Genomic DNA, 23,312 nt, shown 5'->3' with positions numbered 1-23,312 from the left:
GAAGAAAGGATGTCATCTGCCTTGGGTTCGAGCCACCTTTTTCAGTCCCTGTTGCCATGGCTTGCAAAGAATTGAAAGAATTAATAGTAATATTACTCTAGCTAGATGTATCACTATAGTGTGAAGTAGCCAAGGGGTATTTGGGTGCTTTTATATGATGAGTAGTCGATGATTGCTAGGGATATATTAATATCTCATTTAATTTAGGTATATCTCATCACAGAAGATATGGATGGCATCTCTATATGATTCTAAAAATCGTATAAATTCATTGTACGCAATAGTTATACCGAACAAAGTTAGAAACCAATAATTATCGTTTACGTTCAAGTATCATTTTATAGTATAATAATATACTTTCATTGTTTTTTACTTGATAAATAAGATGTTTCCCTGAACAAAAGGAGTTTTGTAATTAAGATAATTTGGTTGTTTTAGTCACCTTCCATCGGAGGTCGAATGGTATTAGTTTATGAATCTAAGTGTTATTTTAAAGTTAAGTGTGCATGTAGAAGCGAATGTGATGAAGTACTCAACTATGAGAAGCTAAATGTGATCAAAATGTTGTTGTCATGCATTTCATATCATTTTGGCTGTTGTTGTCAATTCTTAAGACTTACACATATAATCCACAAGCACACGGATATCATTGTAGCTATTACTCAGGATTATTTCAATGTATCATATTTATCCTTAGGAATGCAATAGATAAAGAATATTGATACCTAACAAGGATGTATCTATTAATTAATGTACCAGCTAAACTAAAGCGGGGGTAAGTGATATGATAGGAGTTATGACAAATGACACAGGCACACACAGGATAAATGCAGAGCCAATGAAAACAAAGCAGTCTAGTTAGCCAGGAAGACAACAAGATGGGGTTGGGTTCCTATGTAGTTCCTATGACTCCGAGTTGACTCTAGTTGGGACCAAACTAGTATTATAGTGTCGACTATAGGTTCCTTATCCTAATCTTCTCCCCAAAACCTTAGGCATCTGAGACAAGAAAATTCATAGAAAGGGGAGCAACTATCCACCCAAGCGCCTTGGTCGGCCTAGATCCTTTTTTGATTAGATGGTTCCATTGATGGTTTTGGGCTATGATTAATCTTGATGATAATGAGCTCAACACTTGTAGTTCAAAGTCGATTTATGACCTCAACACTAGCAGTTTTAGCTGCTAGACTTGTACCAAACCAACCATGAGATTTGGAATACTTATGGTAAACAAAAGCATCCAGAACCATCATGTCACTGATATGGACCCAGGGTACCTCAAAGCCCGAAGAACAACCCATTACAACTAGAGTGGGCTAAAGCTGGTGAAGATGAGTCCTAACCAAACCAAAGCACATCATTAGATGTAGTGGACAAGAAACCAGGTGTATGGAGCTTGGAAACTATTTCAAATAAGGAAAAGCTGATTCTGACCTAGTTTTCCTTGCAATAAACTAGGGAGCTTCTATGTAAATCGATAGGGACTCGAACTATTACTTACCCTCCAGACTATATAAGGCGGGGGTATGGAGCCCATGATCGGTATTTGGCTACATTGCATAGCAACTCTTAGGCAACTAGTCATTAGCGCCCCTATAAACACCAATATACGAGATAGAGAGATCTGTTTTCAACTGGATGCCCTTCTGATTCCCTGTGCCTGATACGCTAACCCATATTGCTAGAGCCAATTCCTGTAACAGTTGGCAAGCCAAGTAGGGGCCTTTTGTGCACATAATTTTGATGTTTTAAATGGGGATCATCTTCCACTTCGACAATAGTGAGAAGCTTCACTCGGGCCCTAAGATCACCTTCGGCATCCTAGACTTCATCGCTGACTAGCTTGGGAACCTGTACCTATATAGGAACCCATGCCCACCATGTAGGGGGGGGAGCCTCCCCTCCATTTACATGTTCCTCATTGGGCTCGAGGACGCCATGGTGGCTAGTACACCAACACTGGCACACCACATGGACCTCTATACTCAAGAGGTATTCAATGACTTTAGCTAGGGATTCATCTTTGACAAGGTCATCGAACCCCTGCTAGATCCAGAATGGGTCCCCATGACAGATCTAGAACTATTGCCACGCTACATCTTGACCAATTTTCCTATCGGCCTTGCACTATCTTGGTTTGTCAGTATAGCCACAGTCACTAGCTAGAGTTGTGCTTGAATAGAAGTAATTTAGTATTCTAGTGTTCTCTTATTATTATTGTCCTGCTATTTAGTTATGTTTCCAATTTACCTTTTCATGATTGGATCCTTGTGTGTCACTCTACTTTAGTGTATATCACTTACCCCCACATTAGTCTAGTCGGTATATTAGTTAGTAGATACATGATGGTTAACTATCACTATCTTTAACCCTTGCTTCCCTGTGGTAAAATATAAATAACGATACCTAGAATATTCCCGGGTGAAATGCTACAATGATATTCTGTGCGCTTGCGGAATTATCTACTTGAGCATAAGAAATATCAATAAGCATTTCTGGTGCCGTTGCCGAGGATTACAAAGCCTGGTAGCGATGCTAAGAAATGTCAACAAGCATTTCTGGTGCCATTGCCGGGGAAGCAATTGGCGTAAAGATTTTGATATTTACCTTGACGTCTGCTAATCTAGTTTACCACTAGCTTTTGTGGGATTATCCTTGTCTTGTTGAGTGTAGAATAAACAGGGCAAAATCAACCATTAGACCTTCTGGCTTATTTCTACAAGAAAACTATCAAGAGCCTAGGCCACCTGGTCATTCATGGATCATCAACACCTTCACCTTGCCATCTCATAGGTATGTATATATATACATTTCTAACCATGTGCAGATGGAGAAAAGGTCACCGTCAAGAGGAGATAAAATCATCATATGTGATAGAACAAAGGCGTTGCATCACTCACAACTCCATCTAAAGTTGTGTGTAATGATGAAATCGATCAAGGTATGTGAGAACCAATCTTTCCATTTTATTCTCACCATTCCATGTTTGCTTGAATCATAAATGCTTAGTGCTTTCTTTGGGTAGCTCCTAGTCTCTGAACTGTAGTCGGGTACTATTCCTAGTCTAGGTAGATGTCAAATTTCCTTTGTTATCTATCTATTCGGGTTCTTAGTCTAGCTTTGTAGTAGACGTAAGTTAAAAGGGACCAACAAATTCTTATGTTTGCTAAATATGCTATTCGGTATGATATCGGCTGATGGTTCACGCTACGGGAAAAAGCTAAGTCCTAGACATTTATACTTAAGCATTCATTCAGTTAGAATTCTTGTTTCATAATCATAGCATTCATTTAGCTAGCTTTCCTTTCTATAGCATGCTTGTTTGATTGGTTCACCATTAATATTCTCATCTTCGCTTGAATGAATCTTAAAATGCTTTCATGCTTCCTTTCATTTATGGTAGTATGTTCTAGTTTGGAAGTATTGATCATACATTTATAACCTTTAAATTAAGCATGGTGCCTAGTTTAAGGTTTGGATGCCTGATCATATTTCCATTGGCTTTTTAAATTAAGCGTGGTGCTTAGGTTAAATAGCCTTCCTTAATCAAATTAGACATGGAGTCTAGTTTGATTATTGAACTAAAACTACTGGTATAGATAGTGGTTGCATGTAAAATTGTAAATATGATGGATAAACTTTTGAGATAAATTCAAAATAGTGAAAAAATTCTTGTGATGAAAGCTGTTGAAAGAACTTGGAGAACAATAAACAAGAACTAAAGAACATGGGGAAAAACTATCCATGCTAACTAAATAGGATTACCAACTTGTCGTTATGACCACCCTTGTTTCTTCAGGAATTCCTTCGGGTATGTGTTGACCACTAACCTTTGCAGGAAAGACAACTAAATGAAGATCAAGATAGTGAAACAAGAAATTCATGCTGAATTCAATAAGGAAGTTATCAATTGACTTGACACAACAAGTCCACGCCAATAGGTAAATCGGTATGTATCTCGTATTTAATTTTCGCATTTTACATTTCATTTTCTTTCATGCATAATAAATTAGAATAGTCTTGTCTTATGTTAAAATAAAAATAAAAATAATAAAATAAAGATTTACTTGGATTGTTTCTATGCATAATTAGCTTGCACCAACTCCTCGAATAAAGCCTCTCTTAATAAAATAAAGCAATGAGGGAAAAACATGCTTCTAGAACAAACTCCTTTTGGGTATCTTTGTTCACAAACTGTCTTAAGATTAAAAAGAACAAGGGGAGTACTATGTCCAAGAATTCTGAAAAAAAATCATGCTTAGTCTCTTCTCTTTGTTCTCACCCAAAAAGAAGTAACTTTGTAAAGTGAGGGTAAAATCATTTTGTAGAACTTGTGTCCTTCGGGTATTTGTCACTAAACCTTTCAAGTTGAACACAAAAAGAATGAAGGGTAAAAAAACAAGGTGCCAACAACTTGAGCAAAATGTCAATGGAGTACACTCTGAGGGATGTCCAACATCTACCCTAGGCTTTAATGTCAAGTGACATAAAAGTCCTAGTGTGGGGGAGGCTATCCAAATTCTTCTCTTAGGCCTCCACCACTTTGGCACGTAGGTTTGCATTCCCTCTACCCACTCTTGGTTTATTCTTATATGTTTGATGTGTTGAAAAATGCTATATAGTAAAATCAAACTTAAAATGTGAATCATGCCAAACTATGAACATGACTTTATAAAGATTGGCCAACATAGACTTTGTACTTGGTCCATATACTTGTTACCTGTGGACATATCTATATTAGAAAAACATGTCAACTAAGTTGTTGTGAAGTGAGATATGGTATAGACTAAAGAAATCCTATCTATCTATGTAAGCTCTTGGAGATTTGTTTTGATAAAACATCAAAAATAGATACCCTCACTTCTCCCCAATGGTGATATTTTCTACCAAATCCAAATACCATGTTAAATGTTGAAAACCTTCCATATATGCTACTTGTCTTTGCTTTGAGCTTTGTCAAATTTTGTTGACATGTGTTGAGAATTTTATCATGCTCTTAAGATCAAGGTCACATACACTCCACCAAATATATGCCATGCTTCTACACTGGAAGTAAGCAAATACATGCCTTTCCTTTTCCACCAAATAAATACTCCATGTTTGTTAGCATGATTTTCTCCATTATTATCATAAATGAGGCATGGGCTATAGTATTGAAAAAAAATGTGGACACATGAAGGTCCATAAAAAATGCGAGGACACATTTTGGTCCATAGTTGAGCAAAAAAAACTAGCCCTACTCTCATATAAAGGATGGAGAAAGAATCATTGCTATGGAGTAATCAAAATCATTATCGTACTTCCACACACATGTACACCTTGATCTGAGTGTATGATATTTTCCTCCATTGATCCATTGTTTGACTTAGCAATATATGCAATGCAAGTATGCTTTACTCTTATCCTACCCAAACTCCACATTAGCTTATTGGAAGTAGGAAGGAAGGCAAACGTCAATACCTTGGTGAGGATATATACACCATTGAGTGACTTGAGAGTACCATTTGAGGAGAAGTATGAGCTATGTTTTCAATTGCAAAAGTTATAAAAACTCCAAGTATGCTTCATAGGGGATAGTGATGACTTGATGTCAAAGCCGTTCCCCTTTTCAACCACTCAAGGCGACATGGTAGACACTTCAAAATCCACAAGGTACGAGGTATGACTTGGTATATCTTTTATGTTAGCATCATATCTTTGAAGCCTTGATTCATATTAAGTTGCGCTTGAATATTTGTTTTCCCGCTTTGCTCGGGACTGAGCAAAGGTTTAGTGTGGGGGAGCTTGTTGACGGTCACTAAATGCCTATTTTGACCATCAACATTGCACCAAAAATAGGAGTAAACAACAACATAGGTAGTGATTTATGTTTATAATTGACCTAGTTTCACTTGTACAAGGAGATTTATTTGTATAGCAGGAAATTTGAGCAAAAATAAGCAGAAAGGTGACAAATATGGACACATGGAGACAAGTGGACGTGGCAGGAAGCCTAGGCCACTTGGGCCCACCAGCCACCCCACAAGGGCACCGCCCGGCCCCCCTTGTGCCACCTTGCACTGTCCAGTGTCACCGATCTGTGGGAGCTGCTCCACAAGCTCTTCCAAGCATTGATTTAAGTTGGTTTGCATCAATGGCCACGATGGAGTGGTCTTGGATCCAGGGGTCCACTGTCATGGACTTGGAGCCCTCCAACTAACCTTGGAACCGCTTTACCGGCCAAATCTTCACATGTGCTGCCTTCACAACCACCTTTGGGAGCCAACCAAGGCCCTATGATCGAAAGGCAGTGAAATCAAGGTCTGGCCGGCGCCCTACCTACATCGCTCGGCGCCCCACTTCCACTCCACCACCTCTCCTTCGGACACATGCAAGGAAACACACTTAGGAGCAACATGGTGCATCCATTTATGGCAGTTTCATTAGCAGTTTGATCTAAGGGTAAGGAGAGGATGTCACGCGGATCGCTGACGATGGAGTAGCCCCTACTCCACTATAACACCCTAAAAATCATTTTTAGAAATAGTAAATAATTTTGCTTCTTTTTAATTTAATTTTTCATGATTTATCTAGGATAAATAATAATTTTCATGAATATTAAAATCAAACATAAGGTTTAGAAACACTTTTGTTGCATTCATGCTGGTGCACTATGTTTTGTTTGAGTGCAGGAATAGTGTTGGGTGGTTGAAATCAAACTTTGCTTGAATTTGAGCAAGTTTGCAAAAACAGAAAAATAGAAAAGGGTTTTCTTTTTCTTCTTCTCCCTCCCCCTCTCTTTCAGCCCATAGCCAGAGCCGGTCCAGCCTTCCTTCTCCCTCCCTTTTTCCTCTCTCACGCGCGGCTAGCCCACCTAGAGGCCCAGGCCATGGCCTGCTCGGCCGCCTCCCCACCAGCACCCCATCGCCCCGCAGTTGGGCCACTCGGCCCAGCAGCCACGCCCGCCAGCATGCCACAACCGCTGATGGCCCAGCCCTGCTCGCCAATGTGCCCACACCAGGCAGCGACCGGATGGCCCTTCCCCTACCTCCAGCCGAGTGGGCGCCACCGCCCATTTCACCTTGCCGATAACTGCTACCAGCGAGTGGCCTTAATGGCCAGTCAGCCCACCTCCACCAGCCCTAGTGGCGCACCCGCAACGGCCACCGCCTCTCCTCGGCCTATAAAGCCTAGGCCCGCCCCCGTGAGCTCTCCCTTTCTCGTTTTGCCACCACCACCACCACTACTCGGTTGTAGTCTCCGACAGCCACCGTCGCTACCGTGTCTCCGACGAGCCTCGCCAGGTGAAGCCGCGCCCTTTCCCTTCGCTTTTCAAGAGCTAGAGCTCATCAGAGCCCTCTCTCTTTGCAGGTTACCACCGCCGTTGCCATCGTGGTGAGCCCCTCCAGCTGTGCTGAGCCCTTGGTCGCGTTCGCTTTTGCCCCCACTTCCCCCTGGTGCAACTCGCGTCACGAGCCGAGGTTGAAAGCGCCGTTCCTGCCGCTCGCCGGCGAGCTCGGGCCGCCCCCATGGCGCACCACTATGGAACCCCACCGCCGGTTCATGGTGGACCACGGGACAGAGCCCATGCACGTGGTCCACGGCCCCGCCCAACCACATCGTGCCACGTGGCACCGTGCCGACGCCCAGCAAATAGCCACCACTCCTTTTGCGCTTAGGCCCCTAGAGTTTCTAGGAATCAACCCGCAGTCCACCACAGTTTAAATACCTTTAGATTTAGGTCATGTTTTTAGCAGCTTAGACCCTATTCTCTCTGGTTTTTGCACCCGAGGACCAGAGATCCTGTTTTTGCTCTAAAACCCCTCTATTTTAGGTTTAATTATGTTTTAGGCCTCGGTTTTAGTGTATAAGCGCTTAGAAAAATATATTTAATTGCAGAAATATCCCTGAAAATGGTTTTGTTCATAACGTTCTCATTTTAGGTCCGATTAGAGTGATCTTCGCGTTCATGTGTTCATAGAAATGAGTAGACTAGTTTTATAAGTGTTTCTCTATATGTTTTTATTGCATGATGTAATGTGCTAATAGAAATATATCTTTCTTGCATGTGATGATTGTCTGGATATCTTGTTTGGTAATGGTTATGCGTATAGAGGGCAAGGTGTTCGAGGAACAGGAGTGTGAATAGTAGTACCATGACCAAGCTTGTGAGCAAGGCAAGTATAGCCCATGGTTTCCATGTTACCCAGCAATCTTTAATCACTTTATACATATGCATGTGTCTAAATTTGATATACCCTAAGGACATGCCTAGAAATACTTGATCTATATTCCATGTTACCTATGGGAGGTTTTGCATAATAGAAGGATAAGTTTTGCTATGCTCAACAAAGGCTTAATTGTAATATTGACTAATGGATATATGTAACAATGGATAAATGATGATGTTTAGTAACTTAAAGGGGGCTAGAGTATGGGTCTTTTTATACTCCAGTTGCTCTCTGTAAGGACTCATACTTAAAGCGGCCACCTAGGAGGTCCGTACAACCTTGGGATCACATGGCTCTGATCTTAGTTGTATAACTAGTTTTCTCTAGCTCGTTAGTGGTTACTGAAAGGCACAAGAGGGGGGCCTAGGTTGCAGAATGGCTTCTTGCCTATCAAGATGTGTGCTGGGCTGCAGTCAGGGTGTGCCAGTCTTGAAGGGGGCCTCCATTCGCCTAGCTGCTGAAACCTCACGGCTACTAACTTGTTAGGGTAATTAGTGAAAGGCTTTGTAGTGAGACCCTGCCTACTCACCTTGGAAGTGTTAGGGGGTCAAGGGGCCCTGGGCCAATTGGGAATCATGACTCAGGGTGAAAGTGTACACACTCTGTAGAGTTTGATCAAACTGATATATCAGCCGTGCTCATGGACACGAGCGGCCTAGATCCTTTTTGTATAGCCAGATATGTGGTTGGATGCGAGATATCTTTAATATTAATGTTTATAATTACTCTTCACATGGGAAAGGGTTTTCTCACTAAGTTAGTAACTTAGGCGTTAAATAAAACATGATCAACTAAAATGCTGACCGCTTTAACCAGTGTCAAGCCTTTGAGCCTTGCATCCCCATAGTTATACTTGCTGAGCATGGTGAGATGACGCTTGTCGTTGTCACCAATGAAAATCCCAGATGGGTGCCAGATGGTGAAGGCTATGAGGAGTTTCTTGAGGACGTCTAGGACTACTGAGGAGGGCCTACCACCAGTCGGTGTCCCTATGGAATGAAGTTTTTATATCTTTTCTACGTATCCGTTGTAATAATGACATTGTCAATGATGTGATGGACATGTTCATGTGATGTAATAAAGTTATAATCGTGGTTCGTGCTATGATATCACTTCGATTTGTATGTATATGTGGTTTGGGACTTCCTAGGCCCACATATATTCACTCCTGCAGTTTTATTTATAAAGCTAGGTGTTACATCCACCTCCCACTATAAATAGGACCCTTACCCCTCACTTGTAACACACACCTTCACTCATAAGAGATGTAGCTCTCTCGCTACTCTCTCGAGATATAGCTCTTCTAGTAGTAGATAGTCTTGGTGGGAGCTCTGGAGCGGTCTTCAGGAGTCTGGTATAGCTTTGTCTTTCTTTTGTAAGTACTTTATTTATTGGTATGTTACTTTATATGCAAGTATTATTTCAAGTCTTTTAGTTTAAGTATTAGTCTTGTGCTCTAGTTATGCTTTTGTTATGCTTATATTCCTATGATAAGTAGGCTCTCTGTAGAATGGGTTGTTCATCACTAGTTGATGCTCTAGTCTTAACGTGAGGCTAGGGTAGTATCAAATAGTGTAAGTTTGGTGCTTATACTATCGGGTACCTTGCAATGTGGCTAGGCCTCCAGATAGATCAGGGTAGTTGGTAGGTGGTGATAGCCCTGTCCATCCTATGTATTCCCCCATGATAGGTCTAGTTGTTAAATCGTAGGGCTCGTGGTGCTTTGTGCCCAATCAACCCTCTAGGTAAGTTTGGGGCAGGTACGCCTCAAGTGCTATTGCATCCTACCTTGCACTATCTTGGTTTGTTAGTATAGCCATAGTCACTAGCTAGAGTAGTGCTTGAATAGAAGTAATTTAGTATTCTAGTGTTCTCTTATTATTATTGTCCGGCTATTTAGTTATGTTTCCAATTTACCTTTTCATGATTGGATCCTTATGTGTCACTCCACTTTAGTGTATATCACTTCCCCCCACATTAGTCTAGTCGGTATATTAGTTAGTAGATACATGATGGTTAACTATCACTATCTTTAACCCTTGCTTCCCTGAGGTAAAATATAAATAACGATACCTAGAATACTATGGGGTGAAATGCTACAATGATATTCTATGAGCTTGCGGAATTATCTACCCGAGCATAAGAAATATCAATAAGCATTTCTGGCTGCTGTTGCCGGGGATTACAAAACCTGGTAGCGATGCTAAGAAATGTCAACAAGGAGCATCGTCATGAGTTGGTGATTGTTCGTGGCCATCTCCCGGTAATTGTGAGGGGTCTTATACCTTCCCTGGTGGAGTGCCAAAAGGTAACTCTAGTGGATTGCTCATTTTATTGAGTTACCTGACTTGTGGGTAGGTTCTTGCGGCGTCCATTGGTTGGACTAGGTTTGTGAAACACCTTTTAGCTGCCGAACCACCAAGTGTTGGTTGCCACAACTGGGGACTAGTGTGCCAGCATGCATGTGAACCTCGAGAGAAAATTGGTGTGTCACTTGTCTCTTGGATATCTCCCGGTGATTGAATTGTATTCATTGATTGGTTCATCTCCCTCTACATGGTGGTATAATCATCTCACTCACTCTTGCAGTTTACTTCCTAGTGTGGCTAAGCTCTTTGGTGTAGTTAGTTTTGAGAGCTAGCTTCTTCTTGTATAGTTTGATTAGTGATGCTCTTTAGTCTAGTCTTTGAGAGCTCACTAACTTAGAGAGTAGTGAATAGGCTTCGTGTGAACCTAGAGATCAAAGTAGCTAGAATTGTTGGTATAGGTGGCTTGCAACCCTTGTAGAGCTAGAGAAAATTGCATTTTGCCTTTTAGGTGACTAATAGTGAACTTGTAGAGATTTTTATAGGCTATTCACTCCCCTTTAGCCATATTAGGACATTTTCAAGTGGTATTAGAGCCATGGTCACTATTTGATTGAAGACTTAAGAACCTCGGTGTCAAAAGATGGCTCAAGTTGTGTTCAACCATGTGGGAGGTAAACCACCATTCTTTGATGGCACATGCTATGATTATTGGAAGAGAAAAATGAAGATGTATCTTGGTTCAATCAATGATCAAGTGTGGGATGTGACTGAGAGTGATTTTGTGATTATTGATCCCACCAATCTCACCAATGAAGACAAGGCAAAAAAGCAATGCAATACAATGGCTCTCAACACCATCTATAATGTCATTGATTCAAAGGTGTCTGAGCAAATCAAGGATTGTGAAAGAGCTAGTGAGGTGTAGAAGAGATTGAAAGAAACATATGAGGGCACATCTCGATTCATGAGTGCAAAGTTATACATTCTCAAGGACAAGTTGACAAGCTTCAAGATGAAGGGTGATGAGAGCAGTTCTGGAGATGTTCCATCGATTACAAGTGATTGTCAATGACTTGAAGGCCTTGGGTGAGAAGATAAATGATGATGATGTCTCTCATAGGTTCTTGATGTGCTTACCTCCAAGATTTGAGATGTTGAGAATGCTCATCATAAGAGGAGGATTGAAGCAATTAACCCCTAATCAAGTACTTGGTGATGTCATGACTCAAGAGACATACCGTGTGGAAAGGGAGGGGGTTGACAAAGATGAGAAGAAGAAGGATGAAGACAAGAAGAAGAAGAGTGCAGCATTCAAGGCTAGTTCATCATCAAAGAACAAGGGCAAGTCCAAGATACAAGAATCAAGTGATGATGAAGATGCTAGTGACATTGATGATGAAGCTATGGCTCTCTTTGTGCGCAAGTGGGGTAAATTCATGAAGAAGAAGGGCTATGGTGCAAGAAAGTGAAGAGGTCACAACACAGAGTATGTGAGGAGATGCTACAAGTGCAAGAGCAAGGATCATGTTATAGTGGATTGTCCCTACAATAGTGACAATGATGCGGATGAGAAGAAGAAAGATTAGAAGGAGAAGAAGGAAAAGAAAGAGAAGAAGATGACATTCAAGAAGAAGAAGAAGAGTGGAGGCTATGTGATTACTTGGGATAGTAATGGCTCTTCGGATGATGATGATTCTAGTGATGAGGACAAGAAGTCTATCAAGAAGGGACTAGCAAGAATCACCATCTACAACAAGCCTTCCATCTTCGACACTCCATCAACTTGCCTCATGGGAAAGCCTACCAAGGTAAAATATGATGTGAGTGATAATGATGATTGTGAAAGTGATGATTGTAGGAGTGATGATGAGGAGGAGTACACAAAGGAGGAGCTCATGGTCATGAAGTCCACACTTGTTTTGAGATGAAGAGAAAGGAGTGCAAAGAATTACTCAAGAAGGTCAAAACTCTTGAGCAATCCTTTGATGATCTCAATGCTTCTCATGAGAGTCTAAAGGAAGACCATGAGGAGCTTGGCAAGTCTCACACTAAGCTTGAAAAAGCTCCTCTCTCCTTGAGGATGTTAAGAAGGAGCAAGTGGTTATGTCATGTGATGTGGGACTAACATGTGATATTCTTGATGAATCTTTTTACAAACCCATTGTTGTTGCTCCCACTAACCCTTCTTGTAGCACTTCCACTTCTACTTCAAGTTTGAGTGATGGTTTCACTTGTGATGCCTCACTAATGGTCGAAAATTAAACCCTCAAGGAGATGAATGAGTTCACTCATACTTTAGGCAAAGCCTATGGTGGTGAGGACCGCTTGCTTATGTGCTTGGGTAGCCAAAGAGCATCTCTCTACAAAGAGGGATTGGGCTATACCCCCAAGAAGGGCAAGGCCGCCTTTGCTCCTCACAAGACTAGTTTTGTGAAGAACAATAGCTGGTATTGCTATAGTTGCAAGCAAGTGGGTCACAAAGAGCATGATTGTAAGAACAAGAAATCACATGCTAATGTATCCTCAATTAAGTTTGATTCTTGTTATTTACTTACCAAGGGTGCCAATGGTGTGAAGGCTAAGCTCATTGGTGCACCAATTGTGGGCCCAAAGAAGAAGGTCATTTGGGCATCAAAGAGCATAGTGACTAACCTTCAAGGACCCAAGCAAGTTTGGGTACCTAAAAGAAATTGATCTTCTTTTGTAGGTCAATTATAAAGCCGGAGGAAGGCATTGAGTGCTTAATAGTGGGTGCACACAACACATGACCGGTGATTCAAGAATGTTCAATTTAATCAATGTAAATGATAGAAATGGGGTTGATAGTATCACATTTGGTGACAATGGCAAAGGCAAGGTCAAAGGGCTTGGTAAGATTGCAATATCCAATGACTTGAGCATTTCCAATATCCAACTTCAACCTATTGTCGGTAGCTCAACTATGTGATCTTAGTTTCTATTGCATATTTGGTGTGGATGATGTAGAGATCATAAGTGTAGATGGCTCTAACTTGATATTCAAAGGATTTAGATACGAGAATCTATACTTGGTTGATTTCAATGCTAGAGAAGCTCAACTGTCAACATGTTTGCTCACTAAGTCTAGCATGGGTTGGTTATGGCATAGAAGACTTGGTCATGTTGGAATGAACCAATTAAATAAGTTGATGAAACATGATCTAGTAAGGGGCTTGAAAGATGTCACATTTGAGAAGGATAGGCTATGTAGTGCTTGTCAAGCTAGAAAGCAAGTTGGTAACACACATCCTAAGAATGAGCATGATGAGCACATCTAAGGCATTTTAGTTGTTGCACATGGACTTGTTTGGACCGACCATATATACAAGCATTGGTGGAAACAAATATGGATTTATGATAGTTGATGACTTTACAAGATAGACATGGGTAGTCTTTCTTGTTGATAAGAGTGATGTGTTTGCAACCTTCAAGACATTCAACAAGAGAATACAGAATGAGTTTGAAACAACCATCAAGAAAGTAAGAAGTGACAATGGTAGTGTCGACAGAATATCATCGGCAGTCCTTCGAGGGGTATCCCACAAAGGTAGATTGATTAGCAGAGAGACGTGTAATCAAGAACAAGAAGGCAAGTAGAGACACACGAGTTAGACAGGTTCAGGCCGTCAGTATGATGTAATACCCTACTCCTATGGTCTGTTGGATTGTATTGGCTATCATATGATATTGCGTGAGTTTGGAGGGGGTCCCTGCCTGCCTTATATAGTCTAGGGGGCAGGGTTACAAGTCGGTTAGATCTAACAGATAACCAGAAAGTAATAATAGATTATAGGAATCTTGGGATCATATGTATCCTAACAGATCTCATAGTATCTTCAGGATATCTTCTCGGTGTCTTGCGTGAGACGCCGAGCAGCATCATGCCCCGTAAGGCTTCGTCTTGTGGGCTAGGGCCGCCCTTGGGGATGCAGCCCATGTGGTCTGCCATGGGTACCTGGGGTTGTACCCCCCACAGCTAGTCCCTGAGTACCTTGTACCCATTGTGCAATGCTGTCTTGAGCTTGTTCGAGCAGGTGCGAACAAAGCCGAGCAGTCGAACTCATGGTCCGACCACCGTGATGAGTTGCCTGAGCAGTTGTGAGCAGTTGCCGAGCAGTGTGAACCATCACTGAGCAGGATGAGCCATTGCCGAGTAGTGTAACCCAAGTATGGCTTATCATAAGGGTGTAAGGAGCTCAAGTTCAGAATTGAAAATTTCTTCACAGTGGACCAAGTATGCCCACTTAAGTCCGACCACGAGAAAGGGAGATAGTCTTCTTTAGCTTCAAGAGGCACGGAGTCTTCTAGATTAAAGCAAACACACTCACCGCAAGGTGAAGTGTGCCCACTTAGTCCCCGAGCCTGACAGTAGATGACATAGTCATGTGGTGCCAGGGTCCAAAGTAGAAGAATAGTAGAAGACCAGCCGAGCAGGCAGCCAGTCCCTGGGCATAGCCCTAAAATGCGAAAAATGCACATTGACCGCAAGGTGAAGTGTGCCCACTTAGTCCCCAAGCCTGATAGTAGGTGACGTGGTCACGTGGTGCCAGGGTCAGAAACAGCAGTCAACTGAAGAAAAAATCCCCAATGCGGTGAGGAACCGAGACGTAATGCTGACGTAGTCCTTGAGCCATAAGAGGAAATCTTGGAGAAAACAAATCACAGAGAAAATATCGGAGTAATGGCTGTACAATAGTAATTGCTGAGCCATAACGGTTGGCAGAGAAGTCAATGAATATTCGGCGAGCCATAACAAATTGTAGAGAGAAATCGGCGATACGGGCCGCGGTTGCGTGAAAGCCCAGGTAACGGCCCACCTTGCTGTTGTGAAGAATTCAGAGAGGCGCAAATCATGGGAACAGTTTCCCAAAAACCCTCGAATGCAAAAGGTGGGGGAGTGCTTTATAACGGCGCCGCCGCACCCCAAGCTCCCACCTTTGCCACTTTGCCATTTCATCTTCCTCCTCAACCCTCGAACTTCCAGATCCACATCCATATGCACATCCACCGCCAATCCCAAATAAGATATGAGAAATGGCGCTGAAGAAAGGAGCTATGAAACCAAAGAAGGCGGCCACCGGAGCTAGCCGTGATGAGGAGTGGGTTCCATCGAAGATGGGGGAGGCAAAGCTCAACAAGATGGTGGTGGTAGGCGTTCTTCTTGACCGCGTCACCGCCAGATGGTGGCCAGCCAGCGGTGAGCCCTTCCCAATGCCTCACACTAATGAAGCTTTAGTGTTTGAGGATTATTTCTGGCGTGGGTTGGGGTTTCCTGTTCATCCCTTCCTGAGGGATTTGTTGGAGTTCTAGGTGATTAGTCTGTGCAATCTCCACCCAAATACCATTTTGCACATCTCGATCTTCATCCACTTCTACAAGGCGTATCTAGGGGTTCTTCCACACTTCAACCTCTTCAGACACCTATTCTGGTTGAAGAAGAAGGGCGGCGGTGGTTCCAAGGTGGTTGGCGGCGTATACCTGCAACTCCGGGATGGGATGTCGAGCGAGTACATCATTGTACTGCTGAACACTTCTCTGAAGGGATGGAACACCAGGTGGTTCTATATGAAGCAGAGCCACCCTGCAATCCACTGTGATGTCAACCATGTCCCGGAGAGCCAGAAGAGCTAGTCGGAGAAGCCGAGCAGTGCTGACATGGAGCAGGTGAGGGAGCTCCTCAACCTGATAAAAGGCGTGGAGATTAACGATGGACTGGTGGCAGTGAGCTTCCTAGTGCGCCATGTCTAGCCTTGTAAGGAGAGGGCCCACCTAGGCTTTGACTTCAAGGGGGACAACGATGGCACTCGGGAGAGGACGGAGAGGCTAACGAGGAACGATGTTCTCAAGCAGGCCACAGAGCTATTTGCTCCAAATGCCTCGTTTAACATGTCAAGGCATACGAGGGCCTTCAACTATACAAATCCGCCTCCTCAGGTAACCATCCTAATTGTTTTGTTCATGATGCTTTTTATCCATGATTGTTGCCGAGTAGTGAACTGATTCACTTATGCAAAGATCCATTCGTAGGAGAGAGTGGTGTACTTCTCGAGGGTGCCGAGGGGCAATTGGCCATAGGCAATAGATGCTCGGCCACTAGCTTGGCCTGAAGAAGATGTGGCCAGCGCCTCGTCGGAGTCTGAAGGTGCAGACGCTGGTCGGACGGAGAGTACCCCCAATATTGGAGAAAGTCCAGGGGAAGCGGTAGATGAGTTGGCCTAGAAAAATAGGAAGACAGCCGGCGCTGTTCCCCGCAAACCGAGTGGCATCTCGCTTGGTGGTGACCAGACCACTCAAACATGAAGTGTGGTGATGTCCGAGTGGTCGGATGACGACCGGGCTCCGGTAGCTCCTTCTCCGAGCATAGAGGCGCCTCCGCGCAACACGCATGTGGAGGAGTGATCAAAGGAAAGGGAGGGAGTCCCCGAACAGTGGGCGAGGGAAGTCCTAGAGCGGCAGGCGGAGGAAAGGCCGACGGTGGAGACTGCGGGACCTCCACCCCAAGGTGCGCAAGTTGACCCCAGGGCCGCGCCTGGGGGCTCAGGCCGGTAGCATCGATTCAGGAAATTCTACTAGTAGGCCAACACATAAGTATCCTTGCCTTGGAGTTATTTTGCTATCATATACTTATCTTATTTGGCGACTAATGAGCTGATCTGATGTTGTGTGAGGCGCACGAAAGATCTAACCTCGCCCGTCCAGACTGACAAGCAGCCAGGGGCTGGTCCCGCGGTGGAGGCAATGTCGGCACCTCTTGTCCTGGTGTCCCCGGGTGCTCAGCAACTGGTGGAGGAGTCAAATGCCATTGCTGATGGTCTTGGTGGCAGCGAGAGGTTGGCATCGATGGCGAACGAGTCGGCAATGGTGCCCGGGGCAACGACGGAAGTCGCCGGGTCTTCGGGAGCATAGGCTAGAGTCGCCGTTGCCACGTCGAAGGCCAGAGTGGAGAAACCTGCAGTGCCCGTGGAGCAGGCGGCACTCCCTAAGGCTTTGACGAGCGTGGTCGGACATGCTGTCTAGCCACGGAGCCCCCCGGAGGTGCCTCTAGCTATGGCAGAGGAGGATGAGGTGGAAGAGATCAAACATGAGGAATCTTGACCCCAAGCTATCCGAATCCTCCGCAAACACGATGACGAGGTGGTGGTTGTTGAAGAGGAGGACACCACTAGGGATCTGAGGAGACTAGAGTCCACCCTTGCTGGAGTGATGAAACAAATCAAGGTCAGTGCTGCATCTGGAGTGCTCGTCTTTGACATTGGAGATCGGAGTTCGTCATTGTCATTTTGCGTTTGCAGGGGATAACTCGAACTGTCGAGCAGCACCACCAGCTGATCAAGAGGATGGAGCCCCTCACCGAGGAGAATGAAAAGCTCAAGGAGGCGATGAACCTTATGGAGAAGAACATCTAGCGAGCCCAGTGTGAGTGAGACCTTGCTGAGTCCAACGCGTGGGACCTAGAATACCAGAAGGGCATCCTATCTGAGCAGCTGGCGACCGCATCCGAGCAGCTGTGTGGCAAGTCCAAGCAGCTAGCCACTATCTTTGAGCAGCTAATGAGTACTTCTGAGCAACTAGAGCTGAAGACCGAGCAGCTCAAAAGCTTCTCCGAGCAGAAAGCAGGTATGGCATATCGGCGAATGTGCTTTGTGGTGCTAAACAATTGTATTGTTGCTAATGACTGTTGTGCTTGTAGAGCAAGATTTGAAGCTCGACCAACTATGCCAAACCATCGAGCAACTCTAAGAGGAGAAGGCGAAGGAGTTAGAGCACGTGGAGAAGCTAGCCGAGGAGCTGAATGGTGAGTACTTCATGGTTAGAGTTACTGTTGGAGTGATTTCCTTGCTTGATGGAACCTCGTGATGCCTGCAAACTATCGTCAGAGGGTCAAGGCACAGTTTGATGTGTTGGAGTAGGAGGCCAAGACCTAGAGGAACAAGTTCGACGCTGTAGTTGCCAAAGTCAAACTGGTACTCGACTGCATCAACCTGGAGGTGGCTCCTTAGCCTAACAATAGGCCGCCGCATCCAGACACCATCATTGACAAATGCAAGGCGGCGTGGGCGAACTTCAAGAGCTTCAACCATGATGCCATCATCACTGTCGTTACTCACGCCCTCGTGGTCATCGGGTCCCATTACCCTACCATTGACCTTCAAGCGATAGGGGCCAGATTCACTAGAGGAACAGGCGCAATGGAGCACGAGCTGCTGGAGGATGAGGTGGAGGACGCGGCGAAGAAGCTCACCGGTGACATTGACTTGTTTGGCAAGATGGACGGCGATGGCAAAGCCCGATGATCTGTTCAGAGGATATGATCTGTAACATCTGGAGAGGGTAGTTAGAATGCACGAGAGCGTAGAAAACATTTATGTATGTGTATAAATGTTATAAAGTGACGTGTGCATGTTTATGCAGTTTGCCAGTATTTTGGTGAAGAAATCATTGTAGTATTAACCCTAACACAATTATACGCAGTATAAGTAGCGTCTGAGCAGTTAGTTTGTTACTGAAATCTTTGGCCCTAGCTAGCCCATAGTCCATAACATCGAGCGCGGAGCCTGTGCATGTGTAGGAGGAACAGGAGTGACCAAGGAACCACAGCCAACCACCCATAACGTAGAGCGCGAAGCCCATAGCACGTGTAGGGAGAGATTGGAGACTGGGTCTTCTCCATAGAAAACAGAGCGGAACGTGTGCTGCTCAGCGGTTGGCGAAATAACTTGGAGATAAACATGGTATAAGTGGCGTCCAAGCAGTTAGTTCTTCACTAAGCTCTTGGCCTTGGCTGGCCCATAGTCCATAACATCGAGTGCGGAGCCCGTGCACGTGTAGGAGGAATAGGTGTGACCAAGGAACCACTAGCCGACCACCCTATAACATAGAGCATGGAACCCGTAGCACGTGTTGGGAGAGATCAGGAGACTGGGTCTTCTCCATAGAGCACAAAATAGAACGTGTGCTGCTCAGTGGTCGGCGAAATATCTTGGAGATTTGGAGAAACATGGTCGGCGATTTGGAGAAACCTGTTCGGCGAAATACGTTGGAGATTTGGAGAAACGTGGTCGGAGAGTTTATGGAGATCACATATTGGAGTTCATTTAGGAGTAGCTTTGAGCTGGCAACCATAAGTGGAGATCAAATCTTAATGGAGAAATAATGGAGACAAATTATGGCGACCAAAACTTTATTCATCATGGAGTGGAGAATACATATCTAGAGCATTTCAAGGATAGAAATGTATGAGGTGCTCGATGTGCCATGAATTGGGGATATCGATTCCATCCAAGTCACGTAGGCGATAAGACCCTAGTCGGGTAACCTCTTTGATGACGTAAGGCCCTTCCTAGGGGGAGGAGAGCTTGTGCATCCCTTTGGTTTTTTGCTTTCTACAGAGAACGAGGTCACCGACAGCAAATGTACAACCTTTGATGTTGCAGTTGTAGTATCTCCGCAAGCCTTCTAGATATTTGGCTATGTGGATGCAGGTGATTAGGCATTCTTCCTTAGCCCTGTCGACGTCCTCTGTCTGAATAGCTACGGCTTGCTCTTCATCATAATGTTCCACCCTAGGTGCTCGGAAGGCAATGTCCGCTGGTAGTATGGCTTCTGATCCATAGACCAAGAAATATGGAGACACACTAGTGCTACGACTAGGTTGAGTGCACAGTCCCCAGACCACAACTAGTAGCTCTTTGAGCCATCTGCCCGGATGCTTTTCTTCTTTCTGATATAGCCTCTTTTTCAGGGCATCAAGGATCATGTCGTTCGCCCGTTCGACCTGGCCGTGGGCTCTGGGATGGGCAATAGAGACGTACTTAATGGAGATGCATCGGTCTTCACAGAAGTCCCAAAAATGATGACCAGTGAATGTGGTTTCGAGGTCGGTAATAATGTTGTTTCGGGAGACCTGAATCTGTGGACGATATCTTCGAAGAGCTCGACTGCTTTCTTTGTAGTAGCTGAGACAAGAGGTTTATACTCGATCCACTTGGAGAACTTATCGATGGCGACATACACGTACCAGAAACCACTTGGCGCTAGTTTGAAAGGCCCAATCATGTCCAGTCCCTATCATGCGAAGGGCCAAGAAGCTAGGGATGGTCTGCAGTTCTTGTGCCGACACATGTATTTGTTTGGCGAAAAATTGACATCCTTCACAATGTCGGACAAGGTCTTCTGCATCAGAGATGGCCATGGACCAGTAAAACCCATCTCGGAAAGCTTTGCCAACTAGGTTTCTTGAGGCAGCGTGGTTGCCGTAGGAACTAGAGTGAATTTCAAGAAGTAGCTTCACTCCATCTTCTTGGGTGATGTATTTCTGCAGTATCCCTTCCTTGACACTTTTCCTTATCAAGTTGCCATCCACCAGCACGTAATGCTTGCTTTGATGGATTAGGCATTTGGTTTTGGTCTTGTCGGCGGGTACTTCGGCGCTGGTGAGGTACTTGATGAACCATTCCCTCCAAACGGCGTCCAGCGAAGGTACTATAAGTACCAGCTGCTCGGTGGGGGGAATTTCCTTCTCTTCCTTCTCTTCCTTAATGGATGGCACGAGAAGAGCCTATCTTGGATAGGTGGTCGGTGAGCTAATTTTGGTCTCATACCACGTGGTGATACTTGATACCGTAGAACTTCCCTTCAAGCTTCCTGATTTCGGTGCAGTATGCATCCATCTTTTCACTGGAGTAGGACCAGTCTTTGTTGAGCTGGTTGATGACTAGCGTAGAGTCCCCATACACCATGAGGCATTTGACGCCGAGCTCAATGGCTATACGGAGTTCGTGGAGACACGCTTCATATTCAGCGGCGTTGTTGGAGGCCAGAAAATGTATCCAGAGAACATATCAGAGCTTATCCTTGGTCTGCATAATGAACAGAATGCCCACACCAGCATCGTTAATGTTGAGGGCGCCGTTGAAGTACATCACCCAGTGCTCGGGGTAAGTAGCGCCGATGGGCTCTTGGATCTCGGTCCACTCAGCGACGAAATTAGCGAGCGCCTAGGACTTGATGGTAGGCCTGCTTCTGAATTCGATGGAGTAAGTGCCGAGCTTGATAGCCCACTTGATGATGTGGCCGTTGTCCTCTTTGTTGCGGAGAATGTCCCCCAGAGGGAACTCGGAGACCATGGCGAATCTTGTAATACTCGAAGTAGTGGCGGAGCTTGCACGACATAATCAGAATGGCAGTATAGCAGCTTTTGGACCTGAGGATAACAAGTCTTGGGCTCATTAAGGACCTCGCTGATGAAGTATACCAGATGTTGCACCTTATAGGCGTGCTCAACCTCCTCACGTTCGATGACAATGGCTGTGCTGACGACACGAGAAGTAGCGACGATGTATATCAGGAGAGTTTTGTCTGGCTGTGGCGCCATCATGATCAGACGCTTTGTTAGGAACAACTTGAGCTACTTGAAAGCTATGTTTGCCTCCTCTGACCAGGAAAAGCGCTCAGAGGCCTTGAGGAGTTTGAAGAACAATAGTCCCTTTTCGCCAAGGCGCTGATATGAAGCGGCTTAGAGTAGCCATACAGCCTATAAGCTTCTGTATATCCTTAACGCATGTTGGTCGTTTCATGTTGGTGATGGCGGAGACCTTGTCAGGGTTAGGTTCGATGCCACGGGCGCTGACAATGTAGCCCTAGTAGTATACCGGACTGGAACACCAAAGATGCACTTTGAAGGGTTCAACTTCCATTGGTACCTTTTTAGGTTGGCGAACGTTTCCTCGAGGTCGGCGATAAGATTGTCAGCGGTCTTAGACTTGATGACCACATCGTCGATGTAAGCTTTGACATTGCGGCCAATCTATTGATCGAGGCACATCTAGATAGCCCTTTGGTAGGTCACCTCGGCAGTTCTTGAGTCCAAAGGACATGGTGGTGTAGCAGTACACGCCGAAAGGCGTGATGAATGACTGTATTGATCTGGTCTTCTTCCTTGAGGGGGATTTGGTGATAGCCAGAGTAACAGTCAAGGAAGGAGAGCAGTTCGCAGCTGGTAGTGGAGTTTACAACCTCGTCTATCCAAGGCAGACCGAAGGGGTCTTTAGGGCAGTGTTTGTTAAGATTAGTGTAATCAACACACATTCTCCATTCTTTATTCTTTTTTGAATGTGAATAGGGTTTGCTAACCACTCAGGATGATACACTTCTTTTATGAATCCGGCAGCTAGGAGCCATTTTATTTCTACCCTAATAGCCTCCTTGTCTAGCGCAAATTGGCGGAAGTTTCTGCTTGATCGGTTTGGCGGTCAGCGAGACATTCAAGGAATGCTCGATCTTCTCCCGTGGTACCCTCGACATGTCTGCAGGTTTCTAAGCAAACACATCGGCGTTGGCACGTAGGAAGGAGATGAGCGTGCTTTCCTATTTGGGGTCGAGGTGAGCCCCAATTTTCACTGGTCTTGGAGGGGGCCGAGGCCGACCTCCTTGGTTTCCTTGGACTTGATGGAGACGCAAGGAGGCTGCCAGCGATGGGATCTCCTAGGTCATCGGTGGGCACTGTCTTAGCAGTCGGTGACCACAGTGGCCATCTAGATGTAGAGGTCGGTGGCTTCAGCGAGGGCGAGGCTTTCTGTCTCATAGGCGTAGGCGATGGAGAGGTTGGCCCGCAAGGCTAGGACTCTTGTAGGTAAAGGCATCTTTAGCACCAGATAAGCATAGTGCGGTACATCCATGAACTTGGCTAGAGCTGGCCGAACCAAGTATGGCATGATAGGCGGTGTTAAAGTCGGCGACATAAAAGTTGATGTGCTCGACATGGTAGTTGCTTGCC

This window comes from Miscanthus floridulus, chromosome 18 (assembly GCF_019320115.1).
Source record: "Miscanthus floridulus cultivar M001 chromosome 18, ASM1932011v1, whole genome shotgun sequence".
Lineage (NCBI taxonomy): Eukaryota > Viridiplantae > Streptophyta > Magnoliopsida > Poales > Poaceae > Miscanthus > Miscanthus floridulus.
This window is presented reverse-complemented; position numbering follows the sequence as displayed.